Here is a 13,720-nt window from a genome sequence, read left to right as displayed (position 1 = left end):
AGAACAGAGTAATGTTGTAAGCAAGATGACATGATGTAGAGGGATAAACTCATGCAATATGATATAAACACCATCTTGTTATCCTCGATGGCAACAATACAATACGTGCCTTGCTGCCCCTACTTTCACTGGGAAAGGACACCGTAAGATTGAACCCAAAGCTAAGCACTTCTCCCATTGCAAGAAAGATCAATCTAGTAGGCCAAACCAAACTGATAATTCGAAGAGACTTGGAAAGATAACCAATCATAAATAAAAGAATTCAGAAGATTCAAATATTGTTCATAGATAAACTTGATCATAAACCCACAATTCATCGGTCTCAACAAATACACCGCAAAAGAAGATTACATCGAATAGATCACCACGAGAGAGGGGGAGAACATTGTATTGAGATCCAAAAAGAGAGAGGAAGCCATCTTGCTAATAACTATGGACCCGAAGGTCTGAGGTAAACGACTCACACTTCATCGGAGAGGCTATGGTCTTGATGTCGAAGCCCTCCGTGATCGACGCCCCCTCTGGCGGAGCTCCAGAACAGGCCCCAAGATGGGATCTCACGGGTACAGAAGGTTGCAGCGGTGGAATTAGGTTTTCGGCTCCGTATCTAGTAGTTTGGGGGTACGTAGGTATATATAGGAGGAAGGAGTACGTCGGTGGAGCAACATGGGGCCCACGAGGGTGGAGGGCGCGTCGGGGGGGGGGGGGGGTAGGCGCGCCCCCTACCTCGTGGCTTCCTGGTAGCTTTCTTGACGTAGGGTCCAAGTCCTCTGGATCACGTTCGTTCCGAAAATCACGTTCCCGAAGGTTTCATTCCGTTTGGACTCCGTTTGATATTCTTTTTCTGCAAAACTCTGAAATAGGCAAAATGCAATTCTGGGCTGGGCCTCTGGTTAATAGGTTAGTCCCAAAAATAATATAAAAGTGTATAATAAAGCCCAATAATGTCCAAAATAGAAGATTATATAGCATGGAGCAATAAAAAATTATAGATATGTTGGAGACGTATCAAGCATCCCCAAGCTTAATTCCTGCTCGTCCTCGAGTAGGTAAATGATAAAAACAGAATTTTTGATGTGGAATGCTACTTGGCATAATTTCAATGTAATTCTTCTTAATTATGGTATGAATATTCTGATCCGAAAGATTCAAGATAAAAGTTCAATATTGACATAAAAATAATAATACTTCAAGCATACTCACTACGCAATTATGTCCTCTCAAAATAACATGGCCAAAGAAAGTTCATCCCTACAAAATCATATAGTTTAGTCATGCACCATTTTTGTCACACAAGAATGCTCTCATCATGCATAACCCCGATGACAATCCAAGCAATTGTTTCATACTTTAGTAATCTCAAACTTTTTCAACCTTCACGCAATACATGAGCCTGAGCCATGGATATAACACTATGGGTGGAATAGAATATGATGATGGAGGTTATGTGGAGTAGAAGAAAAAGGAGAAAGTCTCACATCAATGTGGCTAATCAATGAGCTATGGAGATGCCCATCGATTGATGTTAATGCAAGGAGTAGGGATTGCCATGCAACGGATGCACTAGAGCTATAAATATATGAAAGCTCAACAAAAGAAACTAAGTGGGTGTGCATCCAACTTGCTTGCTCACGAAGACCTAGGGCACTTGAGGAGGCCCATTGTTGGAATATACAAGCCAAGTTCTATAATGTAAAATTCCCACTAGTATATGAAAGTGACAAAACAAGAGACTCTCTATCATGAAGATTATGGTGCTACATTGAAGCACAAGTGCGGAAAAAGGATAGTAACATTGTCCCTTCTCTCTTTTTATCTCATTTTTTTGGGCCTTCTCTTTTTTATGGCCTTTCTCTCTTTTTTTATTCCTCACTTGGCACAATGCTATAGAAAATGATGATCATCACACTTCTATTTATTTACAACTCAATGATTACAACTCGATACTAGAACAATGTATGACTCTATATGAATGCCTCCGGCGGTGTACCAGGATATGCCATGAACCAAGAGTGACATGTATGAAAGAATTATGAACGGTGGCTTTGCCACAAATACTATGTCAACTACATGATCATGCAAAGCAATATGACAATGATGAACGTGTCATGATAAACGGAACGGTGGAAAGTTGCATGGCAATATATCTCGGAATGGCTATGGAAAGGCCATAATAGGTAGGTATGGTGGCTGTTTTGAGGAAGATATAAGGAGGTTTATGTGTGAAAGAGCGTATCATATCACGGGGTTTGGACGCACTGGCAAAGCTTGCACCAACTCTCAATGTGAGAAAGGGCAGTGCACAGTACCGAAGAGGCTAGCAATGATGGAAAGGTGAGAGTGCGTATAATCCATGGACTCAACATTAGACATAAAGAACTCACATACTTATTGCAAAAATCTACAAGTCATCAAAAACCAAGCACTACGCGCATGCTCCTAGGGGGATAGATTGGTAGGAAAAGACCATCGCTCGTCCCCGACCGCCACTCATAAGGAGGACCATCAAAGAACCGCTCATGTTTCAAATTTGTTACATAACGTTTACCATACGTGCATGCTACAAGACTTGCATACTTCAACACAAGTATTTCTCAAATTCACAACTACTCAACTAGCACAACTTTAATATCACCACCTCCATGTCTCAAAACAATCATCAAGCATCAAACTTCTCTTAGTATTCAACACACTCATAAGATTTTTTTTTACTAATCTTGAATACCTAGCATATTAGGATCATTTAAGAAAATTACCGTGCTATTTAAGATTCTTAAAATAATCTAAGTGAAGCATGAGAGATCAATAGTTTCTATAAAACAAATCCACCACCGTGCTCTAAAAGGTGTAAGTGAAGTACTAGAGCAAAAACTATATAACTCAAAAGATATAAGTGAAGCACATAGAGTATTCTAATAATTTCCGAATCATGTGTGTCTCTCTCAAAAGGTGTGTACAGAAAGGATGATTGTGGTAAACAAAAAAAATAAAGACTCAAATAATACAAGATGCTCCAAGCAAAACACATATCATGTGGTGAATAAAAATATAGCTCCAAGTAAAGTTACCGATGGAAGTAGACGAAAGAGGGGATGCCTTCTGGGGCATCCCCAAGCTTTGTCTTTTAGGTGTCCTTATATTATCTTGGGGGTGCCATGGGCATCCCCATGTTTAGGCTCTTTCCACTCCTTGTTCCATAATCCATCAAATCTTTCATCCAAAACTTGAAAACTTCACAACACAAAACTCAGCAGAAAATCTCGTGAGCTCCGTTAGCGAAAGAAAACAAAAGACCACTTGAAGGTACTGTAATGAACTCATTATTTATTTATATTGTAGTTAAACCTACTGTATTCCAACTTCTCTATGGTTTATAAACTATTTTACCAGCCATAGATTCATCAAAATAAGCAAACAACACACGAAAAACAGAATCTTTCAAAAACAGAACAGTCTGTAGTAATCTGTAACTAACAAAAACTTCTGGATCTCCAAAAAATCAGCCAAAATAGGAAGACCTAGACAATTTGTTTATCGATCAGAAGCAATTGGAATCAATATTTTATCACGTTCTGGTGATTTTTAACAATTATTTTCGTTAACAGAAAGTTTTTGGAATTTTCTGCAAGATCAAATAACTATCATCCAAGAAGATCCTATAGGTTTAACTTGGCACAAACACTAATTGAAACATAAAAACACATCTATCCAGAAGCTAGAACAAATATTTATTCCTAAACAGAAGCAAAAAGCAAAAAAACTAAAAATAAAATTGGGTTGCCTCCCAACATGCGCTATCGTTTAACGCCCCTAGGTAGGCATAAAAGCAATGATAGATCTAGGTATTACCATCTTTGGCTTTCAATTTTTTAGCGGAATCAAGCTCGAATCCAGGAGGTTCTTTACGTTTCCCTTCATATTCGGAAATTTTTAGATCTAAAGAATCCAACCGCTTATTGCAAAGAGTAATCAACATATTCATGCGGTGAATATTTCCGCTAACGTTCTTAAGAGGTTCAAGAGACTTCTGTAAAATCTTAGTTACTTCGCAATTTTTTTGAAAAACATGTGTCTCTTCCTGGGTATGATGAGGCCTTTTTTGTCGAGGTAGTGTTCCCACTATACCTTCTATAACTTCATGCGCAATATGGGGATCAATTTCAAAAAAATTGCCTTTGGCAGCGCAATCCAAGAGTTGTCTATGAGACATATTTAATCCAACATAAAAATTGCGAAGCAAAATTCTAAGGTTCACTTCAAAGGTACAATTTCGGTAAGACTCCATCTTTCTAAACCAGGCATCTTTTAAGTTTTCTCGTTGTCTTTGTTTGAAGTGAAAGACTTCAAATTCAGGGGACAACGGAGTTGATAAGGGACTAGCCATAACGACAAGCAAAGCAAGAAAGCGACGAACGGAAAGAGAAAGGGCGAAAAAAACAGCAAGGGTGAAGTGGGGGAGAGGAAAACAAGAGGCAAATGGCAAATAATGTAATGCGGGAGATAAGGGTTTGTGATGGGTACTTGGTACGTTGACTTTTGCGTAGACCTCCCCGACAACGGCGCCAGAAATCCTTCTTGCTACCTCTTGAGCACTGCGTTGGTTTTCCCTTGAAGAGGAAAGGGTGATGCAGCAAAGTAGCGTAAGTATTTCCCTCAGTTTTTGAGAACCAAGGTATCAATCCAGTAGGAGGCCACACACGAGTCCCTCGCACCTACACAAACAAATAAATCCTCGCAACCAACACGATAAGGGGTTGTCAATCCCTACACTGTCACTTACGAGAGTGAGATCTGATAGATATGATAAGATAATATTTTTGGTATTTTTATGATAAAGATGCAAAGTAAAATAAAACAAAATAAAAACGGCAAAAGAAATAGCTTGTTGTTGGAAGATTAATATGATGGAAAATAGACCCGGGGGCCATATGTTTCACTAGTGGCTTCTCTCGAGAGCATAAGTATTTACGGTGGGTGAAGAAATTACTGTTGAGCAATTGACACAATTGAGCATAGTTATGAGAATATCTAGGTATGATCATGTATATAAGCATCACGTCCGAGACAAGTAGACCGACTCCTGCCTGTATCTACTACTATTACTCCACACATCGACTGCTATCCAACATGCATCTAGAGTATTAAGTTCATAAGAACAGAGTAATGCTGTAAGCAAGATGACATGATGTAGAGGGATAAACTCATGCAATATGATATAAACACCATCTTGTTATCCTCAATGGCAACAATACAATACGTGCCTTGCTGCCCCTACTGTCACTGGGAAAGGACACCGTAAGATTGAACCCAAAGCTAAGCACTTCTCCCATTGCAAGAAAGATCAATCTAGTAGGCCAAACCAAACTGTTAATTCGAAGAGACTTGCAAAGATAACCAATCATACATAAAAGAATTCAGAAGATTCAAATATTGTTCATAGATAAACTTGATCATAAACCCACAATTCATCGGTCTCTACAAACACACCGCAAAAGAAGATTACATTGAATAGATCTCCACGAGAGAGGGGGAGAACATTGTATTGAGATCCAAAAAGAGAGAGGAAGCCATCTTGCTAATAACTATGGTCCCGAAGGTCTGAGGTAAACTACTCACACTTCATCGGAGAGGCTATGGTGTTGATGTAGAAGCCCTCCGTGATCAATGCCCCCTCCGGCGGACCTCCGGAACAGGCCCCAATATGGGATCTAACGGGTACAGAAGGTTGCGGCCGTGGAATTAGGTTTTTGGCTCCGTATCTGGTAGTTTGGGGGTACGTAGGTATGTACAGGAGGATGGAGGACGTCGGTGGAGCAACATGGGGCCCATGAGGGTGGAGGGCGCGCCCAGGGAGGTAGGCGCGCCCCCTACCTCGTGGCTTCCTGGTAGGTTTCTTGACGTAGGGTCCAAGCCCTCTGGATCACGTTAGTTCCGAAAATCACGTTCCCGAAGGTTTCATTCCGTTTGGACTCCGTTTGATATTCTTTTTCTGCGAAACTCTGAAATAGGCAAAAACAACAATTCTGGGTTGGGCCTCCAGTTAATAGGTTAGTCCCAAAAATAATATAAAAGTGTATAATAAAGCCCAATAATGTCCAAAACAGAAGATAATATAGCATGGAGCAATCAAAAATTATAGATACGTTGGAGACGTATCACGTGCCAGTAAAACCGCGTCCCGAGACGTGGGGCGACGTGCTAGCCAACGGTTGGAAATAGTAACCGGGCAGGCATGATACGACGTCGTAAACAGTTATCAGCAAATTGGACTCATGGAATATTGTATTCTCTACAATTATATGCACATGTCCGGATATACTTACTACATTCGAAGACTATTCTGGAGTTCAGAAGGAAGGAACCTTCCTTGTAATGCCGAAGACAAATCTGCGCGCCAGACTCCTCGTCATTGAAGCCAGGTTGAGGGGCTACTGAGGGAGTCCTGGACTAAGGTGTCCTCGGGCGTCCGGCCTGTTATCCGTGGGCCGGACTGATGGGCTGTGAAGACATGAAGACCGAAGACTGTACCCGTGTCTGCATTGGACTCTACTTGGCGTGGAAGGCAAGCTTGGCAACCGACTATGAAGATTCCCTCTGATGTAACCGACTCCATGTAACCCTAGATCTCTCCGGTGTCTATATAAACCGGAGAGCGTAGTCCGGATAGGTAGATACTCATTACCATAGTCATACAGGCTAGACTTCTAGGGTTTAGCCATTATGATCTCGTGGTAGATCAACTCTTGTAATACTCATATTCATCAAGATCAATCAAGCAGGAAGTAGGGTATTACCTCCATAGAGAGGGCCCGAACCTGGGTAAACATCGTGTCCCCCGTCTCATGTTACCATCGATCCTAGATGCATAGTTCGGGACCCCCTACCCGAGATCCGCCGGTTTTGACACCGACAATGGGTTGGATGAGATTTACCATGTAATTGAGTTAGTTTTGTTAGGGTTTGATCCCTAGTATCCACTATGTTCTAAGATTGATGTTGCTATGACTTTGCTATGCTTAATGCTTGTCACTAGGGCCCGAGTGCCATGATTTCAGATATGAACCTATTATGTTTTCATGAATATATGTGAGTTCTTGATCCTATCTTGCAAGTCTATAGCACCTATTGTGTGTTATGATCCGTTGACCCCGAAGTGACAATAATCGGGATACTTAACGGTGATGACCGTAGTTTGAGGAGTTCATGTATTCACTAAGTGTTAATGCTTTGGTCCGGTACTCTATTAAAAGGAGGCCTTAATATCCCTTAGTTTCCAATAGGACCCCGCTGCCACGGGAGGGTAGGACAAAAGATGTCATGCAAGTTCTTTTCCATAAGCACGTATGACTATATTCGGAATACATACCTACATTACATTGATGAACCGGAGCTAGTTCTGTGTCACCCTATGTTATAACTATTGCATGTGGAATCGCATCCGACATAATTCTCCATCACCGATCCAATGCCTACAAGCTTTTCACATATTACTCTTTGCTTAGTTACTTTACCGTTGCCACTGTTACAATTACTACAAAATTGCTACTGTTACTTTTGCCACCGTTACCGTTACTTCCATACTACTTTGCTACTAAATACTTTGCTGCAGATATTAAGTTATCCAGGTGTGGTTGAATTGACAACTCAACTGCTAATACTTGAGAATATTCTTTGGCTCCCCTTGTGTCGAATCAATAAATTTGAGTTGAATACTCTACCCTCGAAAACTATTGCGATCCCCTATACTTGTGGGTTATCAAGACTATTTTCCGGCGCCGTTGCCGGGGAGCATAGCTCTATTCTTTGAGTCACTTGGAATTTATATCTGTTGATCACTATGAGGAACTTGAAAGACGAAAGAACTAAGATTTTTCCCTCAACTAGGATGGGAGGTAAGGAACTGCCATCTAGCTCTGCACTTGATTCACCTTCTGTTTTGAGTAAGCTTGCGACACCTAAACCTGCTTCTGCTATTAATTCTGATATGTCGCATGTTATTGATGATGCCACTTCTGCTATGCATGATGCTTATGATGAAACTACTTCTATGCTTGATACTACTATGCCATTAGGTGAATTTCTTGATGAACAACTTGCTAGGGTTAGAGAGAACGAAATTATTGAAACTAATAATATTGATGAAAGTGATGATGAAGATTCTCCCCCTAGATATGAATTGCCTGTTGTGCCTGAGGGTTATGTTATGGATGAAGAAACTGCTAGAGACTTTCTTGTTTGCAATGATAGATATGATCTTAAGAAATTATTAGCCAAGCTAGAAGAGAAATCTTTGAATGTTAGAATGAAATATGACCCTGCTTTTGCTACTTCACCTATCTGTATTTCCGATAACGATTATGATTTCTCTGTCGATCCTGAGATAATTACTTTGGTGGAATCTGATCCTTTTTATGGCTATGAATCTGAAACTGTTGTGGCACATCTTACTAAATTAAATGATATAGCCACCCTATTCACTAATGATGAGAAAACTCGTTACTACTATATCCTTAAGTTATTTCCGTTATCATTAAAGGGTGATGCTAAAACATGGTTTAATTCTCTTGATCCTGGTTGTGTGCGTAGTCCCCAGGATATGATTTATTACTTCTCTGCTAAATATTTCCCGCTCATAAGAAACAAGCTGCTTTCAGGGAAATATATAATTTTGTGCAAATTGAAGAAGAGAGTCTCCCACAAGCTTGGGGGAGGCTTCTCCGATTACTTAATGCTTTGCCTGATCATCCTCTCAAGAAGAATGAAATACTTGATATCTTTTATAATGGACCTACCGATGCTTCCGGAGACCACCTGGATAGTTGTGCTGGTTGTGTTTTCTGGGAAAGAACTGTTGATCAAGCTGAATTGCTATCGAATAATATGTTGACTAATGAAAATAATTGGACACTTCCTGAACCAACCCCTAAGCCAACTCCGAAGAAAAGGGGTATTCTATTTCTCAGTCCTGAAGATATGCAAGAGGCAAAGAAATCTATGAAAGAAAAGGGTTTTAAAGCTGAAGATGTTAAGAATTTACCACCTATTGAAGAAATACATGGTCTTGATAACCCGACACAGGTAGTAACGGTAAATTCTCTCTATAGATTTGATGAAGGTGATATTCCTCGTTATAAGTCTGCTAGCCAATGCTTAGATGAGTTTGATAATTTTATTGTTAAACAAGAAAACTTCAATGCTTATGTTGGTAGACAATTGAAACAAAATGCTTATATGATTGAACACTTGAGTGATTATATGTCTAGAGTTAAAGGTGACCTTAAACTCATTAATAAACATGCTTCTATGGTTACCACTCAAGTAGAACAAGTGCTTAAAGCTCAAAATGATTTGCTCAATGAATTAAATAATAAGAAAAGTGATAATGCTGTTAGAGTTGTGACTAGAGGGGGTAGAATGACTCAGGAACCTTTGTATCCTGAGGGCCACCCTAAGAGAATTGAGCAAGATTCTCAGAGAACTAATGTTGATGCACCTAGTCCTTCTAAAAAGAAGAAAAAGAAAAATGATAGGAGTTTGCATGCTTCTAGTGAACCTGTTGTTGACACACCTGAGAATCCCAATGAAATTTCTATTTCTGATGCTGAAACAAAATCTGGTGATGAATATGAACCTAGTGATAATATTAATGATAATGTTCATGTTGATGCTCAACCTAGCAATAACAATGATGTAGAAATTGAACCTGGTGTTGATCTTGATAACCCACAATCAAAGAATCAACGTTATGATAAGAGAGACTTGATCGCTAGGAAGCACGGTAAAAAAAGAGAGCCATGGGTTCAAAAACCCATGCCTTTTCCTCCTAAACCATCCAAGAAAAAGGATGATGAGGATTTTTGAGCGCTTTGCTGAAATGCGTAGACCTATCTTTTTGCATATGCGTTTGACTGATATGCTTAAAATGAATCCTTATGCTAAGTATATGAAAGATATTGTTACTAATAAGAGAAAGATACCGGAAGCTGAAATTTCCACCATGCTTGCTAATTATACTTTTAAGGGTGGAATACCAAAGAAACTTGGAGATCCAAGAGTACCAACTATACCATGCTCCATTAAAAGAAAGTATGTCAAAACTGCTTTATGTGATCTTGGAGCCGGTGTTAGTGTTATGCCCCTCTCTTTATATCGTAGACTTGATTTGAATAAGTTGACACCTACTGAAATATCTTTGCAAATGGCTGATAAATCAACTGCTATACATGTCGGTATTTGTGAGGATGTGCCTGTTGTGGATGCAAACGTTACTATTTTAACAGACTTTGTTATTCTTGATATTCCCGAGGACGATAGTATGTCGATTATCCTTGGTAGACCCTTTATGAATACTGCAGGGGCTATTATTGATTGCAACAAAGGCAATGTCACTTTTCATGTTAATGGTAATGAGCATACGGTACACTTTCTGAGGAAACAACCTCAAGTCCATAGTATCAATTCTATTGGAAAAATTTCTACTATTACTATTGGAGGTTTTGAATTTCCTCTTCCTACTGTCAAGAAGAAATATGATATTCTTATTGTTGGGGACGTGCATATCCCCGTTGAGGTAACTTAGTGCTATGAGAAAATTCTCCGGTTTCATGCGATTCGGAATGAGTTTGTTAACAAGACTTGATCAACCTTGTTAGTGGATTCCTTTTGATGAGCATGAGATGGATGAAGTTAGAAAGCACAACCTTCTGTACCGTCCTTTTACTTTCTATTATTTAGAATAAATAAAGCAAAAATAGTGTTTTCTGTCTATTTTCTGAATTATCCTTGCAATAAAAAATACCCCAAAAATAAAAATTCTCCAAATGTCCCGAAATTGAAATATGATTTTTTAAAGAATATTTAAGAATTATTGGCACTGAGAACACACCTAGGGGCCACACCACCTGGCCACGAGGGTCCAGGGCACGCCCCCCTGCCACGTGGGCCCCACGTGGCCCGTCTCCACTTATTCCTGCACCCACACACTCCGTCTTCACTACAAAAAAAGACACATCCGTGACATTTTGGGCCGAATGAAAAAAATTCTGTCATACTTATGACACTTCTATGACGATAATTGTGACAAAACCCGGTATCATCATAGACGCTTTTGCAAGGTGGATATCATTACATCAACATTACATAAAAGATGGGGATACATACAAGGCATACAAATGCCGCAAGAATACATTAATATACATGAGAACAACATCCGACTACGGATGAAACATAAACAGAAGCTCAAACGACATCCACCCTGCTAGCCATGGCTGCCGACCTGGAACCTATTCACTGATCGAACAAGAAGGGGAAGAACTCCAAAACAAGCAAAATCGCTCTCACGTCATGATCATCGCATAACCTGTACATGCAACTGTTGTTGTAGTAATCTGTGAGCCACGAGGACTCAGCAATCCCATTACCATGGGTGTCAAGACTAGCAAAGCTTAAAGGGTAAGGAAAGGATAGGTGGTGAGGTTGCAGCAGTGACTAAGCAATGTATGGTGGCTAACATACACAAATAAGAGCGAGAAGAGAAGCAACGGAACGGTCGTGAAACTAGGAATGATCAAGAAGTGATCCTGAACTCCTACTTACGTCAAACATAACCCAAAAACCGTGTTCACTTCCCGGACTCCACCGAAAAGAGACCATCACGGTTGCACATGCGGTTGATGCGTTTTAATTAAGTCAACTGTCAAGGTCTCTACAACCGGACATTAATAAATTCCCATCTGCCACATAACCGCAGGCACGGCTCTCGAAAGTTTGTACCCTGCAGGGGTGTCCCAACTTAGCCCATTATAAGCTCTCACGGTCAATGAAGGATATTCCTTCTCCCGGGAGGACCTGATCAGTCTCTGAATCCCGGTTTACAAGACATTTCGACAATGGTAAAAGAAGACCAGCAAAGCCGCCCGATGTGCCGAAAATCCTGATAGGAGCTGCACATATCTCGTTCTCAGGGCAACATCGGATGAGCACTACGTACAACTAAAACCAGACCTCAAGTTTCCCCGAGGGGGTGCTGCAAGTGGCTCTAGTTCGGACCAACACTTAGAGAAGCATTGGCCCGGGGGGGTTAAAATAAAGATGACCCTTGGGAGCGCGACTCCCAAGGGAAAATAAATAGGTGATAGGTAAATGGTAAAACCAAGGTTGGGCCTTGCAGGAGGAGTTTTATTCAAAGCGAACTGTCAAGGGGTCCTGATAACACCCAACCGTGTAAGGAATGCAAAATCAAGGAACATAACACCGGTATGACGGAAACTAGGGCGGCAAGAGTGGAACAAAACACCAGGCATAAGGCCGAGCCTTCCACCCTTTACCAAGTATATAGATGCATTAATTAAATAAGAGATATTGTGATATCCCAAATAAACATAATCCAACATGGAGCAATCTTCATCTTCACCTGCAACTAGCAACGCTATAAGAGGGGCTGGGCACAAGCGGTAACATAGCCAAACAATGGTTTGCTAGGAAGGGTGAAAAAGGTTAGAGGCTGACATGGCAATTTGGGAGGCTTGAAGAGCAAGTGATAGGTAGCGCAGCATAGCGATAGAACGAAGCAACTAGCATAGCAATGATAGTAATGAGATCCAAGGTGACGGTCATCTTGCCTGAAATCCTACTAGAAAGAAGAACGAGTCCATGAAGAAGATGAAGCCACAAAGACGAACCAAGCGTAGTCGAACGAATCCTCACGATCGCAACGAAACGGGAACTATCGAGAAGAAGCACAACCGAAAAGAAGCAAACAACACGGTAAACACTCAACACATAAACAAGACATGATGCTCAACCAAGTATGATGCATGACAAGGCTATATGATGCTACTCATGGCAAGAGATGATGCATACAAGAGCAACACATCAAAGCAAGTTTAAATGAGGCCGGAACTAACATATAACAAATCCGGTAAGTCCTCATATGCAAGTTACAAAATTGGTCCAGATCTGAATAAACCTTATGTTCAAGTTATTAAACAGCAAGTTAATACGCACCAAGATGATCTACACGAAATTCTAGTCAAGTTACATATAAAGTTCATTTAATTTGGAGCTACGGCCTAGAATATGAGCAAAACAAGTTAAACATGGCATTGACGCAAAATGCATTCAAACATCAAGCAAACACATTCAAAACAAAGATGCAACAAGGTAACATGAAACTACATGCAAAACTAAGCAAGTTTCATATAGAGCACACTCAAAACGGAGCAACGGTTCAACACATACACACCAAACAAGATATAACAATCTGTTCAATACAGCAACTACGCATCTTGCAAGCATCATGAACATATGCTACAACACCTTAACATGAAAACAAAAGGCATGGACGTGATGTACAGGTAAAGCATTGCAAAACATGAACAATGATCTATCTCTAGAAACCACTAGAGCATGCTCAAAAGGACATGGCAATATTGCAGAAATCACTGGACATGGCAGACATAACATCAGGTTGCTAAGTTTAGAGCTATTAAACAACATGCTATAGGAAGAGATAATAGCAAACAAAGGCACAGCATGAATCTACTAATTTCATAGAACAAAAGTCCCTTACTGATCACGAGCCAAAAAGGCACAGAAGATATGATGGCACCCATGTAAACAGTTTCATAAATACTGAGCATGGCATAAACAGAATTATGAAGGCATCTTTGCGAGCTCAAATCGCTCATCACAACGCATTTCATGGCATCTGAAGGCATCC

Source organism: Aegilops tauschii, chromosome 5 (genome assembly GCF_002575655.3).
Source record: "Aegilops tauschii subsp. strangulata cultivar AL8/78 chromosome 5, Aet v6.0, whole genome shotgun sequence".
Taxonomy (NCBI): Eukaryota; Viridiplantae; Streptophyta; class Magnoliopsida; order Poales; family Poaceae; genus Aegilops; species Aegilops tauschii.
The sequence above is the reverse complement of the archived record's forward strand: the minus strand, read 5'-3'. Positions refer to the sequence as shown.